Here is a 22630-nt window from a genome sequence, read left to right as displayed (position 1 = left end):
ATATGTTGACAGTCTAATGAAAAATTAACGAAATAACAATGCTGTGTAGATAGGGTATTATTGTACTACAAAACCAAGGGTTGTCCTGTCATAATTCATAATAAAAGTATGATTTTTAAACTATTGTTTTTTATTATTTAATTACATCTTACATCAGATATTCTTAGTATAATCATAGTTAATTAATTTATTACTACTATTCTGTTGTACTTGTATTAATACCCAAGCAAGACGACTACGGGATTAATAGATCTGTATGTGTTTCACAAATTAAAACTAAACTACTTAAGCTAAGGTTAGATTAGCTAAGTATAAACATTAAACAAGTCCTTATGGTTTGGTTCGTTTTAATTTTCTAATTTTCTGTATGATGCCCAATAGCTGTTTAGATTCCACGTTGCTATGATGTAGCAACCTTATTTCATGTTTTAAGACGAAATCTTGGATTACTTGGTATATCCATTTGATTTCAAAGTAGTCGTGCAGCGTTTCGTTGGTTGCGTATCGCTAAACATTGGTAATTAATCGTAAAACTGTTTGCGTTCGACTACCAGTTATTTTGATGTTCTAGTGATGTTCCAAATTGGCTTTATGATTGACTGATAAACCAATCTCTTTGAATTTAGGCTTTTAAAGGCTGAAGTTGCGCTTATCGTCCGAGTAACCTGTACAGTTGTTTGACTTGGAGTATAAACTGCTCTACTATCGAGATGTATGCCGATGTATTTAGACGATCCTGATTAAGGAATCGGGCATACGTCAATTGATATAATTAGGTTTTTGTCATTTCGTCGCAACGCAAAATTAACATAGACAGATTTGGAGGTACTTGTACATTTTCTACAGCCTTATACAGAGATACATATTTTGCCATGATTGCTGTGTCTTTATGTTCCAAGTACCGTTTCTTATTTTGTTAGGAGATCAGTAGTAAATAGCAGATATAGCGATGGTTTCGAGATATTACCACGAACTACTTCGATTTTCTACATAACAATAGGCCAACAATGAGGAGCCATTTTAACATCTTACGCATCATCATAGATACCAAAAGTATTTCGATGAGCCCTAAAATATTAAACTGCTTATCAAAAACTTAGATCTGAATCGCAACTTAGTTACTTTCTCCTATCTAATGCAATGGTCGCAAACAATTTACGAAATTATCAGGGCAAAAGGAAAAGCAATGCTTCTGTTCTAATCCAACACCAAAAACAAATGTTCAGTTTGCAGACAGTTTACATCTCTGCAATAAAATATCGAATTATAACAAATTAAAAAGTATATTTCGAGAAAAAACCTCAATCATGTGAAATATCTATAATTGTCAACAGAATTAAATGACGAGAATGACGTTCTGGAATAGCTAGTTAGCGAATAAACAATGGTGTTGCTATATTACGAAATTAAGGTCACATTTTCACTCGATAGGTAATCGAGTATCTTACTAAAATGGATATTAAAATGTTCATCACAAAATCGAGCTTTTTAAACAAATCGGAATACTGTTATTTGTGTCAAAAGCACTTCTGTTTAAAGGTGCTGAAACGAAATTTCAGATGTTCACCGTAAAATGTTAAAACGATATGATGATTTTTAATAGCATTAATACCTGAAGTTATGAAATAGAAATGATAAAACAGAATGATAGTTTATTTACTTTTTTTGTCCTGGCCTAAACCCGGGCGGTGGAATGCATGACGCATGCCTGGTCACGGAGACTTGCCCTGGAGTGACAAGTTGTTAACGCTTATGATGAAAAATGATATCCTGGTTTTTCAGAGGGTTGATTTGCAACCCCCATAATTTGAACCACTCGATCCGCATGATCGAGCTGTTTCTGTAAACGTTCTTGAATTGTAACCTCAAACCTGGAGGCCGTGAAGAAAGGCCTCCATCAGGTCAATGTGCTGTTTTATCGGCAGATCTGAAATAAAGAAGCTAAATAAGGCTGTGTCTAGTGGATATCATATATAATTTTAACCAACACAATGAATAACCGCATGAATTACATGGTTGCCGGCCGGTCTATAGTTTCCGGTCACTAGTTGATTCATCTTTGTAGATCAAATAAACTAACACTCTCAATTAAAATTATTGTATATCAGCCGTAGCGACCTTGAGGCATGTCGAATTTTACATAGTGGAATAACGGTCAACAAAGTACCCAGCAATATAATCCCAGATGTTGAACACGGGCGGGGTGCCAGCAGCGCCAACTCGAACCCGATAACGAATAGCTGGCAACCCCGAGACGTTTATCTGGGATGTTATAGAAGGGTATTTCGATCATTCAGTTACCAACCATCGCTTGGCTTAGACGTGCCACCATCGACTGCCCAAGCCTCGTCACCAGGTAACACCGCTGACATCCGTTTTATTTATTTTTTATTTCTACTCTTTATATTACTTCGATAAATAACGGTTACATAATGTAAACACCACTGTTTCATTTCGTAGTACCTCTATTCACCGAGCCACATCATCTACCCTAAACAGCCTATGGTACGTTCCAGTTTTCTATAAGTATGATCCCATTTTCTCAAACCGGCTAAGATCAAAACATGTGATGAATGCCCCATGGTGTGCCATGGGAACTCAATATATCGAGAAATGTAGGTGATATTAGCCTCTTAAGTCACGAACTCAATCACCGAAAAGTTTATAAAAAGAGCTTCGGCCTAAATAATAGGTTAATTCGGTCTATTTTGATTCAGCTACAGTAGTCATACTGCATAACTTGTTACAATAGCTACTAATTTGTAATTAAGAAAGGTCTTCACCCTATGCCTTTTGATACCTTCTGGGTGTCCTAGCACAATCCCGTTTCATAACAATATTGCAAGTTAATTTTTAACATTACTGACATATTAGTATAGGCATACGTTTAATTGAAAACCGAATACTTAATATGTTTAGCATATATCCATAATAGAATTATTATATATTAATAAAACAAAACAAATGGTTAATCAATAGTCTTAGTATCAATATATGGAATATTTTGAGGATCATCTCCAGCAGAAATGTTAGACATAATTCTAAACATCTTGAGCGACTATATTCAAACATTTTCTCTCTTGTGAAGAAGGATAACCAAGTTCTCAATAACCGACCAAAAAATTTGAACATGAATAATTGACAGCTTAATCTGACCGAAACTGATTATAACTCACAAGTGTTCTTGAGTCGTGAAGATGTTTTAACAAAAAGCCATAACATGAACATACATCATGGTTCAAGAGTTCAATACTTGCATATATATAGCGATCGCTACGACCCTTTAAGCCACCGCGTGTTCACCTAGATCAAGTTCAAAGGTTTGAAACGCTGGTGGATTGGTATCATGTGGTTCCCGGCTATAAAAGACCACCACGACAACGTCTCTCGCTCTTTTCCCTTTTATTTCACCCTTTTTAACAGTACCACTTGCATAGTGCTTCTGTACTTTCTTTACCTAACCTAATATCCTGCCCATTACCCGTATTATGTATTATTCAATATCGAAATAAACAAGTTTTTATTTAACCAGTGTTTTCCGTTCTTGTGCGAATTCCTTCTACAAAATAGTAGTGAATGTTTGGACAAACAATCACCTTGATAGCCATATATTCCCACCGACCAGACAAACATTCCTTAATTACAAAACTTTAATTTCTTACTACTGGACTTGACATAACTTATTAACTAAAATAAGCAAAGATCATCTAAATTGAGCGCTTAAACAATTAAGGTCTACAAACATATTAATCCCAATTCATACGATTTAAATAATTAATAAGAATTCCTATTCTCGGCAACATAATTGACGTTCAACTAGCGTAAATTAACAACTGTTAAGTTTATTACTGTTGTCATATAAATAACAATACTCGGTATACAGTTAAATATTTAAAGGTTCTCTTTATGATAAGCGTTTGATCAGTTATTGGCTTTTATATTTTATTCAACTTTCAATCGGTTTACGGCCTGTCGTAAAAGTTTCAGTGAGCGACAAAACTTTACTATCATTACAGGAATCGATTCGCCGAATAAATAAATAAGCCGCAATCGTGTATTAACAGCTTAACTATTGGATAAATATTTGAAATGAACAGGTTCCGGTTAAGAACAACAAAATATAAATAGGTCTTTCTTTGAGATACATTTAAAATACTATGTAGTTAGGGTTTTTTTATTAGTATTATCCGGCTACTGCCACTATTTTAACTACTTTAATATTAGTTTGGTAAATATGTGGTATTGTTAACAGTTTTTTGTACTAATATTAGTTATTATTTCTTTTACACCAGTTTACTTTTATAAAAAATTTAAATATATTCAACAGTTGTCGTTACGGACTTTAGGTTTTTTACTGAAATTATTTTACTAAAACGTTTTACTAAAAACGTACGTTTTTTACTAAAAATATTTTATTCAAATTTTTCTAAGAGTGTGAATACTGTTTATGAATTAGAAATATATGGTGTAACTGATGCCAATATGTTGTTCAGAAAGTCTTGTTTAAAATAATATTATTAGTAAGCTTGATTATCAATTAACTATGAGAGATTCTAAAGTATCCTACAACTGATTGGGCAATGTGAGGAATATTTTTGTTTCAAGCTTTGAGTTTCGAGAAGCAAAATGCAACAAATCAAACAAGCTAAATAGTGGTGTAAACCTAGTTCTCGTGCATTCAAGTAAGGTAGATATGAGTTTGTGAAAGAAGAAAAATGTTGTTCTTGTGAATGTTATAAGAACTACCTCCACAAGGCCTGTACTAGCAAGAAAATATATTTTTATGCCAAGACAAAACACACATTTCATCACATTCACATTTCTATACATAAAATAAAAATTTTCCCGTCCAGTTTTCTCTAAACCGGCAATTCTGAAAACAATAACAAGTATCCTAATAATAAATACTTAGTTTTAAGCGAATTCAATAATAATCTGTAAATTATAACAGCTCTTGGGTATGAGAAAGCTCGGTGCAAAGTGGGTGCCGCGCAAGCTCACTTTTGACCAAAAACAACGACGAGTTAAAAATACGTAATAAACCAGAGTTTTTGCTCCATCATTACACTCCAAAATCCAATCTACAGTCATCCGAGTGAACTGCACACGATGAGCCCGCTCCAAAACGTGCGAAAACGCAACAGTCGGCTGGCAAGGTTATGGCGTCTGTATTTGGGGATGCGCATGAAATAATTTTCATTGACTACCTTGAAAAAGGAAGGACCGCCAACAGCGACTATTACATAGCGTTATTGCACCGTTTGAAGGACGAAATCGCCGAAAAACGGCCGCATTTGAAGAAAAAGGAAGTGCTTCTTCACCAAGACAATGCACCGTATCACAAGTCAGTGAAAACGATGGCAAAAATCCATGAATTGGACTTCGAATTGCTTCTTGATTCACCGTGTTCTCCAGATATGGCCCCCGGCAACTATTTCCTGTTCTCAGATCTCAAAAGAATGCTCACTGGGAAGAAATTTCCATCGAATGAAGAAGTGATCGCCGAAACTGAGGCCTATTTTGAAGCAAAGGACAAATCGTCCTACAAAAATACTAGCGAAAAGTTGGAGGGTCGCTATAATTAATGTATCATCCTTGAAGAAAATTATGTTGAATAAGAAAAACTAATTTTGCCAAAAAATATGTTTTAGTATGGTAGGCCAAGGACTTTTTAATTGGCCTCTCAAGTTTCTCATATTTTAATGGTAACTTTCTCCAGAATTAATTGGTTGTTGAATTCTAACCCTACCAAACCATGTCTTACAAGAACTCAAAATTCAGCGAGCGTATTAGACGTGACTTGTACAAATTGCATCTATGTAAAATGATAGCACTCAATGCAATAAATAAAATTACAGTATTATTCATATGTATGTATATATGCTATTAAAAGGTAAAATACTCTAGAAAATTTACAGTGGGTATATACTATAGACGAATATAAGAAAAGTGTGAATGTTGACAAAAAACAGAGTAATGTGAGTGAAACCATCATGGAGGATTAATATCTATAACAGTTCATGGCTTTTAGTTAAGAAAAAATATAATGCTTGTACTTAACTCTCAGCGTCATTTCGTAATATTTGTAAAAATTTTCATAGAAACCGTTACAGAGAAAGATGTATGCAAGCTATCGTATTCACCATACAATACTCTTGATCAATAACACTTTCGTTTTCATGAAAATTAAGATTGACGACAAAAGAAACACAATATTCAGAATGTGGAATTGAAATAATACTAGAATAGAACAACAAGAACACTTAGCAGCGTCATAAATTTATTGAACATTCAAATCAAATCCAATTTAATATATCGTCCTTAAAACAATGGAAATGAAAGAACAAAGTAAAAATTGCCAAGCACTAACTTGTTAACCATTATACTTAAAACAGAAAAGGGAAAATATATGTGGTCGAAACGAAAGGTATAATTTGTTGTATGTGACATGAAAGGGGTTTCTTAGAAGGGGTTTAGTTAAATACTATAATTAGAAATCGCCCGAAGACTAGAGCAGATGCAATATAGAGATAAGCCGCTTTTAAACCCTTTCCTAATCCGATTAGTGCATCGAGTACTAGTAATACAAGAAAATAGACAAATACGGTAAGAAAGCGGATATTGTCGTGGTTTATATCCGACATAATCTTCAGCACAAGCCATCGGACAAAACAAACTTTTCGGTAATATCCCAGTTCGTTACGAACTCAACGAAAAAAAAAACAATTTTAATAACAAAGAGATTATTCTGCCTCAAATAAACCGCAAATATTTCAAAGAGTAGCCCTAAAAAAGTTTGTAACATCTGTCTCATTTTTACATATCTAAATATGAATTTTGATTTTTTTTCAGTACGTCCACAAAATATGTCATCCTCTATCTATTGTTGTTTTCAGAATGTTATGAGTGGCATATTTTTAAACCCCAATAATGGTATAGAATATTGTTTTGTATTGTATTCTCATAAAACTTGCAACTTGTGATATTTCCATGCGTTTTTTTTTTTTATTAAAATACTAATTATTGAGAACTTTATGTTGATTATTTTTATTAATCTCCTAATACGTGGGCAATAAGTATTATTGTATGATTTCAGTTATATAATATAATATAACCATCCCGACATATAGTAGATCACTTCAGTAAACTTCAGTGATCTACTATACAACTTATAAATCCTTTTCCAGATTCCATTCTAACTTATTTTAAAGTCTATCCTAACTTATTCTAAAAACTATTCTAGCTTATTCTAGAAATTATTAAATCACTCTATGTGTCTTTTAATCAGTTTGTATTGCTGTTTGCGTTTGAGTCTACGCACTTCACTGTCATATTGCGGTTGGTTGTGCATTGGGATCCACTAATAGTCTTTCAGAGTACTTCGCACTAATACTCCGAATCACACTCGATTTGGGTTCTATGGGGATATCGTGCTGAATCAGTTTGTTGGACATTTACTATAGCGCATCGATGATAACTTGCAACACTTTGTTCTGGAACCTCTGGAGGATATCTATGTTAGATTTGCTAGTAGTGCCCCACATTTTAATACTATAGGTCCAAGTGGGCATATTGACTTATACAGCAAAACCTTGTTATCTAATGATAATTTAGATTTACGCCCTATCAGCCAGTACATTTAGTTTAGTTTAAGCCCAAGCTGTTTGCGTTTTGTAGCTATATATTTTTTCCATGATAAAGGTCGATCGAAATGCATTACCAGATATTTAACGTTGTCGGCTTGCGGAAGTTCATGATTATTCAATTTTACTGAGGGAAATTTTCTTCTACAAAGGGTGATACGCCACGTTTTCAACAACAAGTCGGCGTTGTTAAGATGAAGTTGGTGGTTTCTTGTGGCTGATATTGGATCGTCGTGTGATGATAAAACCGTTGTATCGTCAGTATATGTTGCAAAATTATTGTTTCTTGAGATAGGTGTATCAACTGTATACAATATATATAACAATGGGCCAAGAACACTGCCATGCGGAACACCCGAATATATTGGGTATAGATCAGTGTATTCGTCACCCTGTTTCACAACAAAATGTCTGTCTGTGAATCGGTTTATTAAACTTAACTCGCTACATTCTACAATCCAATTGACAATAAGTATCTAATAGGGTTTATATTATAATATGACGAATGATGTAGTGATCATATTCATTTAGTGATGTTCTGTATAAGATTATAAATGAGTACTTAACTTATTTACTTTCCTGTTTTATCCAAATTACTATTCTATGTATCTACTAATAAGGTCGGATGGTAGTAAATATTTTAATCTACGCACTTCACTGTCATTTAAGACACATTTAATTTTTTGGAGAGTGCATTCAGGTGCACTAAAATCATCATATATACACATAAATTTCTGAATACGTCTGGGTCTGCAAAACAGGAAACAATACTACTAAGAATATATTCCAACCAAAATAAGGAACCTCGCAATGCATCCTTAGCGATCTTTGTAGTACGATAAAACCATACGTTTTATTCACCGAACGTTGCTCCCCCTTAATATCTCTACTTGCCATAGAATGTATATCTTCGCGCTAAAATTTATCTAATTTAAGATAAAATAATTGGAGTTAAGAAAAGTGCAGTAATAAGCACTATTAAACTAAAGCAAATATATTCAGGCTGATAGGGTGTAAATGGAAATTATCCTTAGATAACAAGGTTTTGTTGTATAAGTCAATACTTCGGCTCATTTGCACGTATGATATTGAACTATGGGATTACTACCAAAGTCTTCAGAGGTTCCTGAATAAAGTGTTGCGAGCTATTGGCTATGTCCTATGTTACGTAGAGAATGATTCAAAAGGTATGTGCAAAGTACTCTGAAAGACTCTTAGTGCATCCCATTGTAGTCTCCCAACAGTTAAATGTACGCGATGGCAGTGAAGTGCTTAGGCTCAAACGCATACTACCATTCTGATTAATAGACACATGTGACACACAATAATATCTAGAATAAGTTAGAATAGTCTATAATAAGATTTATATTATAAGTTTATACAGCAGATCACTTACTATAACGGAAATCATAAAAAAATATTTATTACAAGTAGACCACCAGTAGAGAGTTAAAGTTCTAAGAGGTTAATTAAGAAATATTAAAAGTAATATTTCTGAATACCTTTAATTTAAACCCCCCAATGTAATGATGCTCTGAAAGAATCCCGAGGCACCCAAATGTTGCTTTTAAAAAGAAATAAAAATGAACTCAACATAATCCCCGACTAACAAATCCAGGATGATGTGTTTACTACGGCTATTACCACAACGATATTTAAAACACCAACTTACAACCTCCAACCAACAAAAATAGTTGTCTAAGCCCGCACAATACACATCGTAACGACTTCCCCATCCCATCGGGACGTTCGTTCGTGAATCAGCCTTAACTCGAACTCTAGCCGTAACCAAAAAAAAACCCACGAGATGGAACGCTAAAAATAGAACAATTTATTTACTGCACCTAATGCCACCACTAGACTAATCTTTCCTGAGTCGTAAACGTCAAAAACGGGACCATTATTTTATGAGGCATTATGCACGGCTCGCATATCTCCTCCTCGATGTCCTCAACGAAAATAAAAAGGTAATCCCGCTAGTAAATACGATCGGGGCCGGGGTCCCGCCCCGATATAAATTCAACACCTACGGCACGACTTCATTTGGAGCGATTTTAATCCGTGATCCGAAGCCGATTTAAATAAACTGCCGTCAGTCCGATTTGTCGCAGCCAATGTGTTGCGACATCAGTTTTGTTGGACTTTAACAGGTGAAAATATGATGAATTACGGCGTTAACTATGGCAAGTACCATGGCAGGTCGATATATCCGCAGTTATTTATATGGAAACGATCTATTCGAGCCTAGTTTAGTCACTATAATTATTACAATATTTGTGACTTGTCGAACTAATCGTAATACAGTCGTAAAAACGTGATATTCATACTTTTCAAAACAAACTTCCATATAGTAATAGGGTTTTTAGAGGAAAATTGACGCACCTGGAGACGTGAATTGTGTGCAATTTGACGCCAAAATCAAGCAACCAGGAATAGCCGTCAGATCAGTGACCCAAAATATATAAAAAATATATTTTAAACTCTATTTTCATAGAAGCTGTCCAACACGGTGCTAGTTCCCACTCTTGTGCCGTAGATTACTCGTCTTTTCTAAAATCAAAACCAAATGTTATATCTAAGAAAAATCAAATCTAAGAATGTTAAGACATCCATCCTGAAATCCTGAAATGGAGGTTAAAGCCTGACGTCAAATATCATTACTTGGAGGAATTTGTCAAGTAATTTGTCGTAATCATAGTAACGTTAACGTGAATTAATTTTTCGCATCCAAGCTTTACATTGTTAACAAACAAAAGCGCTAGATCATTTTCCCAGGACAATAACAAGTATATTAGACAATCCAATTGGAATGAGCTTTCACATAAAGAGGAACCATATTTTCTTTATATATTAGGTGTTTTGAGCAGCGACATTTATCTCCAAAAAGGCGAAGAATCAATATAAATCTGTTAAAAAATCTAATTATAACTGAAAATTATAATTTAGTATTATTATAACTAATTAAAAATCTATTATAACCAGGCAGTACTATACCACAAAATACCGGCAAGCAAATTTAAATCCGAAGAAAAATCCCCAAATATTACATTTGAAATGATATTTAATCAGAAAGTGAATAAGTTAAAACATAGTTAACCGAAGTTATTTAATTTTAAACAGTGTTGTGAAAGATTTGGTGTTACTTTCCGTTATTCCTGTATTGTCGGAACTCTTAAGGAGTTAAGGAGTTATGGCAGGTATAGGTTAAACTTTTTTAAGAAATATTATGATCATGTAAGGTACTATTTTTGTAGGGAAGACATATTAATAATATGTCTTCTTTATATGGAAGGTATATACAGCTGTGAAATAAAAATCCAACCTATGTCGAGAATTTCTTCCTGACATAAATTATCAAATTTTAAGAATAACAAGAATCATTTGTCCTTTTTGCTTACAAGGTATTTAGATGCTACTAAGTAGCAATTGATTAAATTTGATATTTGGTGCACGCAGAACAGCTTAAGAATTGACAATAATTGATCTGGTTCTGAAGACATTTTATATAAGTGTATTAGGAGTAAGTCTAAAGGTTACTAATATGTTTTTGTACATTTTAGTTAGCGTTAGGAACGACTGAAAACAGTGGAAAAACACTCGACAGTAGCAAAACAGCCGAAACAGTCGATAATCAAAAAACTAGCGATTACTATTTGTATATATTGTATTTATATATTTTTTCAGGTCGTGATGTCAGACGAAGATGTACGAACACTTTCCTGTATAAATTGTGAGAAAGGAAAGAACGGAAATAATTGCTTGGAGAGACGGAGATGTACATATTCCTTCACGTACTAATTAAAAAAAAATTACTGAATACTATTAACATGCAATAAATAGTTTAATTTTACAGGAAGTAGAATTACTTTTATATTTGAATGTTCTGTAGATCTGTAAATGTAATTCTTCTATGGAATGGAATAATACCCCACAAAAGTTTTATCGCATTTTAATATGCAAATTGCTATTTTCTAATAATATACCATTGTAAATATAGACAATACAATAGAACTTAAACACAACCTAAAAACTAAAGATGTACATAAATGTAACCATAAATACTAAATAAAAATTAAACATATACCTAATTATAGAAAAAAAACTAATCCATGACATAATTTAAAATGATGGCACAATAACTACTAGTGCTGTTTAAATAAAATAGATGCTTTATTTATTTTTGAACGGAAATATTTTTTAACAAAAATCGGGAGAGTAATCGAAATATTACCTATTATTGCCATAAAAACAGTCAAAAGTATTTTATTATTTATCATTCACAATTTTAATTTTTTACCCTATTTCATTACCGGTCTTGAAACATATCGTTCCAAAATGGTGCTATATTTATATGCAGTATATTGTTATTTAAAAGAAAACTGCCAAAAAAATCATAGAACCAAATATATTATATACAAAACTATGTAAGCATAAATTATTTTTGTCAAGGTCTCGGCTAGAGCGACAGCCAGAACTTTAAAAATCAGTTGAATGTAACTAGTACAATCGAAAATTAAAACCTAGAACCATTAGCATATATTTTTTTCTTAATCACAATTTTAATACATAATATAAGATACAAACACTTACGATGCTATCACAATAGAGTATGAATTTAATTTACACACATACCAAAACATAACACGCTCTATGAGAACTTTCTTTTCATTAGAACTGTGAAGCAGTACACAAAGTTTTATAAAACTAAAATTTCTACCCGCTATCAGCCGTATAGCGTTTGTTTAAAATTTTAAATCTTAATTTGCTTAATAAAATATAACACTGTATATATCACAGATTAACAAAGATGAAACAATATCATATTATTTATAAACAACATGTTAATTTTAATGTATTAATGATATTATCGTTTATGTCAAATGGACTCGTCACCACCTATTATATGAAGTACATACGGAAAAAAAATTATACATATCGAGAGCTCCCAATTGCTTATCAATATTATTTAAAGAATTAAGCTTTTATGGTACTACATATAATTCTTGAATTCGAAACCAATCCATATATCAATTCGCGTTTTATTTTAACATCGTTAAACATATTTTAATTTGTTCATAATTGTTGTTTTATCATTATCTAGATTACTGACATATTAGATCACCCTCATATCTGCGGGGGGTTTTACAATTGCCAGAAGTTACCCCCATTATTTTGAAACTTTGTGATGTCACGTCAAGATAATATTGAGCTGAAGGGCATCAAAGGACTTTAAATTAATTAAAAATATCATAGTATTAATACGGTTCGACCGTAATAATAACGAATTCGTACTTGCCCTTACTATCACCATTTTTTACTAATAATTTTAGTAAGACTGGCGGCAACTTTGTGTCTATATAGCATTTATATTTGGAGGTTTTTTTATGAATATTAGGGTATAAAATTAAACTGTTACACATTTTTTATATTGTCATTTTAAAAACACGTTTAATATTTTCAAAACATTTCGGTTCCTATGCACAGCGTTCAAATTATACTTAATAATTTAAACGTTTCTGTGTCAGTATCAATCCGACAGAAATTATTAAAGCAGTCGGGTGTTGAAAAATTAAAAAAAAATTAAAGACGGAATTATGATTATAAAGATGGCTTTCCAAAACTATTTTGTAGCTTTTTTCATATTTTGGAATAGCTACCAATATTGCCGAGTTATAGGCTATCAAACATTTACATATTTCAACTGTCCGCTGCGACAAAATCGAAAATTGACCTTACGAATTTCATATTTTGGTCTAATTCACAGAGTAAAGTTCCCTTTTGCGTTCTGATTACAAAAACGTTCGCGAAATGGAATTATCTCTTATAGTTTCCGAGTTATAGGCTATCGAATATTTATATATATGAACTGTCCGCTACTTTTTTTCGTACTTGACAAAATTGAAAAATTTAGAGACAATTTGGTCTTCAAATTAACAATAACTTAATACTGTATATAAAATACACAACAATAACTTTTATGAATTGTTTAAATTAAAAAACTTCTTTCTCTGTTCTCTTTAAAGAAACCTTAATATAAAACAAACAATATACACAAAAGACTATAAAGTAATAATACATTACTAGAGTAAATAGTGTGCCCTCTAGGGCACCCTTATTATTATAAAATGTTTTTAATACAAGCCACAGATATCAATGAATTATAGAGAATATACATCACTAATTAAATTAGCACTAACATATTGTTATTGATGGTTTAAAATGTAATTTTCCTCAATAACAACTAACTACATTATTAAAGATAATAATATATTAAAATGACTTCTTGTTTTGGACTATTTCTGGCCGCTTAGCTCGAACAATGAACAATTAACCAACATTAACTATGAAAATTATAAATTTTTTGATAACAAGTATGACCTTTTTAGTTATTTATTAAATGATTTGAAAAAAAATTTATAAAACTGAGTATTTAAGATACCAATAAAATGAAAAAAACTTAAAACATGGACACTAACTAAAGAAAGCTATTTTTCTTTATCTGACTTTTCTTAGAATTAATTGAAAGATCTCCTATGCTGCGTCCTCCACAGTTTAACTAACTTACGGTTAAATTTGGAGCAAATAATGGTAGTAAATGACAATTCAACGTAAGTAACTGTAACACTCATAAATTAAAATATATTGAAAGTCTGCCAGTGACATCTCAATGTCCTTCTACCTTTTACAAACAATTTCGTGCCCCATATATTTTGTTAAGATCCTTATTGATTTTGAAAGAAAAAGGTAGTTCTAGACACGCTTATAAGATTCTACGGTTTAATGGTACCGTCGGATGGTGCTGGTACACTGTCGTAAAATAATTTAAATGAAAAGGATATTAGAGAGGATAACAAAATTGGGTCAAGGATTATGTTAACTCGGAGATGAAGTCTGAGAATATTCTGAGGTCCTTCATTTGTAATATCATGGAATAATTATCAGGAACGCCATCAATTATTTCCTTAGCCCCATCATATTTCAAACCAATGGGTCTAAATTTATTCAGCTGAGAAATATAATTAGTTTGTAAAAATTACGAAGGATTATTCAAATATTTTCTGTTGGATATAAATCTGGACTGTATATTAGACATTACAACATTACTTGCCCCTGAAACCAGTTACAACATATGTGTGCGTACAAAATAATGTTTGTGGATTTTTTTAATTGAAGTAATTGGTTATAAGTAATAATTAAGTAAATTTTATAATTGGCCCTCTTCATTCCGTTATATTAGAATACCACTTCTATGTTTAAATGCACAGTTCTCGTTCAAATATTGAATTTATACATAAACTAATATATGTATCTCATAAAATTCGGATAATTCGAATTCTTTTCGTTTTTTATATTGTAGATACTTATGAGCTTATACTCGAATCTTTCTGATATCTAAATACATTCATAAATCTTATGCTTTTCTTACAAGAACAGCCTTTTAAAATATAACGACTACTTGAAAATATCTTATTTTACTATCATGTTAGTCTTTTTGTCATGGTTATTTTCATTTATTGGCTTCCAAACATAATTATCACATTCTGTAAAATATGAATAATATTTACTATTTTAATATAAGAAGCTGTTAAAAGTTATTTAATTAGCTATAGCAGATAATTTTTTTCTCCGTATTATATATTGTCATAACAATGATAACTAACCGTATTAATTCTAAAAATCAAAATTGACTTTTAAATTTACTAAAACTACTTAGTTACTACTGAGATAGAGATTAAGTGCAGTCAACTCCGTTAAATTAGCTCATTAAGACAGAATTAAAATATAACATAATAAACGAATCAATATCATATCTAGTTTTCAATATTTAATATTATAAAAATGAAAAATACAAAATAAAAAGATACATTTTAATTTTCATGAAGAGTTCAACAATTTTTTGCTAATATTGTTAATATGAAAGAAAGAGTACGATGATTTTTAATACAATGAGTAGAGATTTCTTTTATTTTACCAAATTTGTGCTTTGTTTCATGTTTTTTTCAAGATAAGTTATACATTTAGGTTTTGTTTTAGTTTTTAGAATGCAGTTTTTCAGAATTGAATGAGGTATTGCGGAAATGTTTCGTACATTATCTTTGTTGAAAAAATGTGAGACAAGAAGCAGAACAGCTCAGAGTCGAAATCAAAGAACATGAATTGGTTAACTCGCACATAGTAAAGTAAGTCCCAAATTTACCTAAAATTAGAGAAATTTTTTTATCAATCTGTAAAATAAAGTCTATTTAGTCTTGTGGGCTTCAAACATGGAGTTTCAAATTAATACCAATAAGTATCAATATTTATCGCTACGTAACCTACGAAGAAACACAGTATACTTCCAAGTCAAATGGATTTACGAGGCTATTAAAGATTTCGCTACTGAATATCGCGGAAGAAGTCAACTAAAATCAGCGAAAAAAATTAAGCTAACCAAACCATATGTACTTGTATCAACGTTTAATCTTAACTTTTGCTTGCCTAGTTTAATTTAATTTTAATTCGAGAAAAACACACTGATCTATGTATCCCATTCATTAGTTTTGTTTGTGTTTTTATTGATGTATAACAGAATAATAGCAATAGATATTTATTATAAATTAATAATGTGCTAAATATATCTAATGTATGGTATAATAAATTAATTAGTGATTCATAATATAAAAATTAATACATTTAATAATATGTTTTATTCAATTGTATAACACTACATAGTATAAAGTCGCCTTTTCTATCCCTATATCCTTATGTGCGCTTAAATCTTTAAAACTACGCAACGGATTTTGATGCGGTTTTTATCAATAGATAGAGTGATTGAAGAGGAAGGTTTATATGTATAATACATGCATAATATACTAAGGCAACATTGCTAATTTTAGAGGTTTCTAACGTGATGTCGTAAATTAACCTATTTTTTTAGGCTTATTTAGCAATTAGCAAAAACGCTGCCTAACCCTACGAGTTAGATCAAATTAATGTACTACAGTATTGTACACCATAAAAAGGTCTACAAAAAAGTCCGCGATGGTATATGTTTATCTTTTAGGGATAACCCACATTAACCATTTTCATTGTTTACTTTTTACGTGAGAAAATGGCTTATTTACGAAGCTATTTTAAACAATACGGCATTAATTCTAATCGAATTAAGTACCTTAAATACAGTGTGCAATTAATATAGATCAATATGGTTCCTTACAGCATGTAAATTAAACAAATATTTTCGGAGATATTACAAATTTAAAATTTGCGTTTAAAAATGTGTAATGTAATAAAAATTGTATGAATTTAGATATTCCAAAGATAGCAGGAAATCTTCATAGTAAGTATAGGGGAAGAGGAATTGTTTTACTCCAAATTTAATGCGTGCAGGCCAAGGGCAGTAATGAATGAACCAAAAATACTGGATCGATTTTAATCATGTTTTCATTGAGTGACATAGGCATATATATTTTATGCCCGTGCAAAGTCGGAGCGGGCCGCTATGTTTTTATATACAACGTTCATATTTTTTTCTGTAGTGCATTTAATTTAGTATCAGCATTGCACCCGTGCGAAGCCGGGGTGTGTCGCTAGTAAATTAATAATGTGCTAAATATATCTAATGTATGGTATAATAAATTAATTAATGATTCAGAATATAAAAATTAATACATTTAATAATATGTTTTATTCAATTGTATATAAAATATAAACTAATGTTGATTAAAAAAGCTACTAAGAATAAGAGATGCAGAAAAAGTCTCGATATACTGATATTTTTTGTCCGGTAAATCGATATTTTTACCTTATTAAAGTATAATAAATAATCTTGAAAATAGGGTTCCTAAAAGAGGAGAGGGAGGTTCCTAGATTTCTTGAAAATAGAGAAAATAACATACTGTTATTTCATTGTTTTCATGGTGGAAAGACATGAAATTCATGGTCAGAAGTACCGAAAATAACGACCGAAACAGTCGATAGTAAAATATATTTTACAGTATCAATTAAACAGTCGATAACCATTTTCGGTCGATAGTTCCCAACGCTAGGTTTTATCTTTTTTGATAGTATCCATGTCTCGCAGCCGAAAAATAATAATTAGTCTGTATATCAATTTATGTTTTTCCATTTTGTTTCATCCTTGATGCTGTAGTATGAATGCATAACTTTTCCTATTCTGGCATTAATTTGCATTCCTAGGTATTTCATTAACTTACTAGTTCTGTTTGTGCTCTTTAATTTTTTTCATATCAAATCATGTTATTCTCTATAGCGAACGTGATTTTCAAGAAATATTGTATAAATATATAGCAAAAAATTTTATTTATGGTTAATAATATTTGACAAATGGTTTATTGCTAGTGAAAAAAAAATTTGTAGAAATTGCTGCGACAAACAACATAATAGTTCAGGCGGTGCCAAGCACTTAACCCGTTTCAAATTACATTCGCGATAAGTTTTAAAACAAATTTTTAACAGCCATATTTCGTTTTAGACACGATCGACACACTTCTCCGAGTAACTCGACAATATCCGTCGCTGAGCGTGAAAATATCAACAATCGGACCTCCCATAGACCACCAACTACCGTGTACGAAAAAGAGTGTTTCTCACTTTTAATATTCCTGACCTAGTTCTAGACTTTGTCCATTATTTACGACCCTACCTTTTAAATCGTTTCACGGTAAGCGTACTAGTTGCGGAAGGCATAAAACGTAGCCGATGTCATGTCTTGAAGCAACAAGGGACCTCTTTTACCGAATATTATCATTTTTGCATCGATACGGATCAAAAAATATATTTATTATACTTCGAAACAATGGACTAAGTTTAGTATACCCATCAATTATTGGGGGGAGTTTGTCTAGTATTTTCAAGTAGGTAAAAAAGTTTAATAAATAGCATTTATAGGAAAATATACATTATTCCGTTGTAAAATTATTCCTAGCTTGGTGTATGATTAATCTAGCCTTGCTGATATTGAAGTTAATAAATTATTGTAAAAACAACGGTATAAAATTGTAAAAATGATGAAAATCAATAAACTTTATTTTGCTGAATGTATAATTCCTTTATTTATTGTAATTAAGGGTGATTTCGACTTATCACATCATTATCAGATTTTTTTTTATATTTTTAAACTAGCTTCTACTTATATCTTACCCAGGCTGATTACTAACATCGCTAGGATAGTTTGCACTATTGCTTAGGGACATTTAGAATCAGGAATATAAACATGAAGTACGTTAGTACTCTGGCGGCATTCGCAACGGCAACGCAGAGTCATGAGATGAACTCTGATAAGTTACGTAAAATTTCTCGTTAAGAAGTCCACTACTCTAGTTTTATAATATTAATATTAACAGTATTTCTAGGATTCTTCCTAGGCATACCCTACTTTCTTATTGATATCTTTGGGTGAATATTTGCGTTTTTAAAAACTTAATCAAAAACTTATTCACGCATTTTGCTAAAACAACTACTCTATAATTATTCTTAATAATTAGCTATGTTAATTTAATCACTATAATAATCATATCATAACATAATGTTTTCAATAAAACAGCCAATGCACGTCATCAAAATTTATAATGCAAAGTTGATACACCAAATTTAAGTTTTCCTTTATTTTAACTCTGACAACAAAATTCTAACGTAAATAAAATAATGAAACAAAAATAACGTTGTTAATATAATTTATTTCAACATTAAAATACTCTTTTTATTACTCATAGAAGTTTCACAATCTGCCCAGAGGGTAATAAGTGTTATATATACATGGCATGTAGAAAATCACTTCATTGAGTGATCTCTTGTATAAAGTACTATTTTAGTTAATTGGTCAAATTTTCAAATAATCACACCTTATTTTAAAGTCAATATATGTCCAGTAATCACGTCGGATGGTGTTAGATATTTTAGTTTACGCGCCTCACTATCAATTCGTTGATTTCACTGACTAGCAAGTACATTGGGGTGCAATGACAGTCATTCGTAGTACGTCACACAAACACGTTGAGTTACACTCGTTATTGGTTTTAGAGGAATATGGCGTTAAATCACTTTATTTAAAATATATCATGGAGCATCGACAACGTCATGCAACGCTTTATTTTGGAATCGTTGTATGAAGGATATATTAAACTTGCTGGCGATTCCCCATAGTTGGATTCTTTATGACAAATAGGCTTGAGTATAGATTTATACAATAATATCTTATTATCTAATGATGACTCGGATTTGTGCGCGATAAGCCAATATAGGTAGATTATAGGTCCTTAATTGTTTGCGTTTGGCGACTATGCGTTCCTTCCAAGTTAAGCGTCCGTCTAGGTGCATGCAAGATATTTAGCATCTTCTGCTTGCGGGCATGTTCTTCTACGGAACGTAAAAGTTATATGACTGGATTTTGTTTTGTTGGCTTTTATACGCCATGTTTTCAGCCACATTTGTAATTAATTTAGGTATGTTTGTAGGTTAATTGATGTTATGGTTGGATCGTCAAGAGAAGCTGACTGCCGTGTCGTCTGCGTATGTTACCACAATGGTTATTATTGCTGTAGGTAGATCAGTTATGTACAGAAGAACAGGACCCAGTACACTACCTTGCGGTACTCCTTAGTATACTGCGTGTAATTCGGTATGTTCATCGGCCTATTTTGCTAATTTTGCTTTCAAAGTAGTTTGTAAGTTAGAGTTTTTTTATTATATTTACAATGACATATGACAACGGTGTCGACTAGTGCCAACAGAAATGGAATTTTATGGACCGATTTCGTTACATATTCGGGCTCATCAAACTTGATTATGCCTCTTTTTGATTAGAATAATGATAATTAGTAAAATGAGAAAGAAAAATTCTCCGAGTTTAAAAGGGATTTTGCATTTTTTTAAACTGAATTTGGGCAATACGTTCGACCAAGCTTATGATGTGCACTGGCTCTCTTATCAGATTGTAAGACAATCAAAATCTATCTTTAAGTCACCACATTTAACATTAAACTTATATTAAGTTCTTGCATGCATTTTGATCACCGATATCTATTGGAGAATGTGATTAAAAGTTTCTATGTAAATAACTCTCCAATTCGAAGGTTTTGACATAAATCTATAAAAAATAACAGTTTTTTATTTAGTCTTCTAGTCTATTACATTTGTAGATTGATTTTTATTTGGTATTAAAGTCCGTCAGTCTTAGAAACTCATGATGTTCCGTCATATACTAATTGATGGTTTTGATCTCAGTGATTTAAAAGTAGTGATTCTGTTGTTAATAGCAAAAAATTAAGATAATGATTACAAGACTTTTTGGACGAAAACCCTACTCACACTAAAAAATCATTCTATTTAGCTGTTAATGAATCAGCTGTTTCCAGACCTTTATATGAAATGTGAAGGATTCAAAAAGCGAGAAAGTGACTATCAAACAGATTAGCCGAATTAAATATGCCATTTTCAACCGTGCCAAACTCGCACTTTTATACTTGCCAAACAAAAAGCAAACATGTTCGGTAGCTTATTGTAGCTACCTATGAAAAGAGGATCCACTACTATAATAACAAATTAAAAGAAACTTGAGTTGGCCCACGAGAATGATTCACATCGATACAAAAAATATAAAATTCTGCTAAAACTGAATGAAAATATTACTTCAGATCTCTATCGATGTGAGTTGAACAATTTAATTAACATATTGTTGCAAAACAGACCAGCTATAGCTAATAACAGATGTCAAGTCATCTTCTTGCAAAACAACGCTGGGCGGCTGCACATTGCAAGAGTTGTTAAAGTTTTCAGTTTTAGCTCGAATGGGATATTCTGCCACACTCAAGTATCCTTCTCAGACACAGCGTCTTTTGATTACCACTTATTCTGATTGATGCGGTACGGTTTAGTTAACACAAGATTTCGATATGCTCAAGAAGTATAAAATATAGTTAAGAAGCACAATATGCTTAAGAAGTATATGCATATACAGTACGACTGTCAAGTCAATATCTTTCTTTCCACATGCTTTCACCATGTTGCCGGAAAGGCAGGGAATATCGGTAGAAGGTGATAGAAAATAACTTTAACGTAACTTAAAATGTAAACGAATAAGCCTGTCAAATTCGTCCGGTTGTTAGATGTATGCAAAATTCTTGAAGGCCTATAAGCTATTGTGGCTCTATAATTAACCTTAATTTTTAGATGTACTATCATTTTCAAATAAATTATATTTTATTTTTTTGATTCTGGTTCAATTATTTTATCTACATTAGGCTTTTACTGTATGTCAAAGCCAAACTGAACTGAAACTCAGAGTAGATGCGGCAACATTCAGACGATTTGATGTCATAAATTTAAATGACGTATGTACAAAATAACTTTGAACAGACTATATATTCATGTCTTTTCCATTAATTAACCCAATGATGTAACATTATTCTCATTTTGAGATGTTTAATTTTTTTAATATCTATTTTTATTCACGAAAAGATGGCTTTTTCCTCTTTTTTATATCTCAGTACATTTTCCAAATATTCGGGAGCTAATTTTATAGTCTTCTAGTTTGCTTAAATTTGATTGTAAACATTCTTATGTATCGCCTATATTTTTGTTAAAAAAAATTTAAAATGAACCATTTCATGTTATTTTTTGTTCTGAAAATCGTTCTCCGACCCTTTTTCCCCTTACATAAGTGTCATCATAAATAACTGCTCAAAACTATGTCAGAGTTGGACGTCTAAATATATTTTCCAATAAGGTTATTTGTGTTACTAGTCAGTAGGTTTCTGGGTAAATCCAAATTTTACAGTAGCAAATTTATAAAGACAGATCGAACGATTCCCATTCACACCTATTTAAAAAAATTGCTACTTCTCTGGAAAGAATATCAGAGATTCCTCACGCTCACAATGTAAACGAGACCAATTTCACGCTACCCACCAACACCCGTCGACAAAGAACAGATAATTTGAAAGGCAGCGCCGTATAAAAAAAACGTAAGAATCCGAATAAATAGGTCA

The sequence above is a fragment of the Rhynchophorus ferrugineus genome, unplaced genomic scaffold, assembly GCF_030347505.1.
Source record: "Rhynchophorus ferrugineus isolate W39M unplaced genomic scaffold, kcgeb_rfMv2 rfM1, whole genome shotgun sequence".
Lineage (NCBI taxonomy): Eukaryota > Metazoa > Arthropoda > Insecta > Coleoptera > Curculionidae > Rhynchophorus > Rhynchophorus ferrugineus.
Note: the sequence above shows the minus strand (reverse complement) of the source record.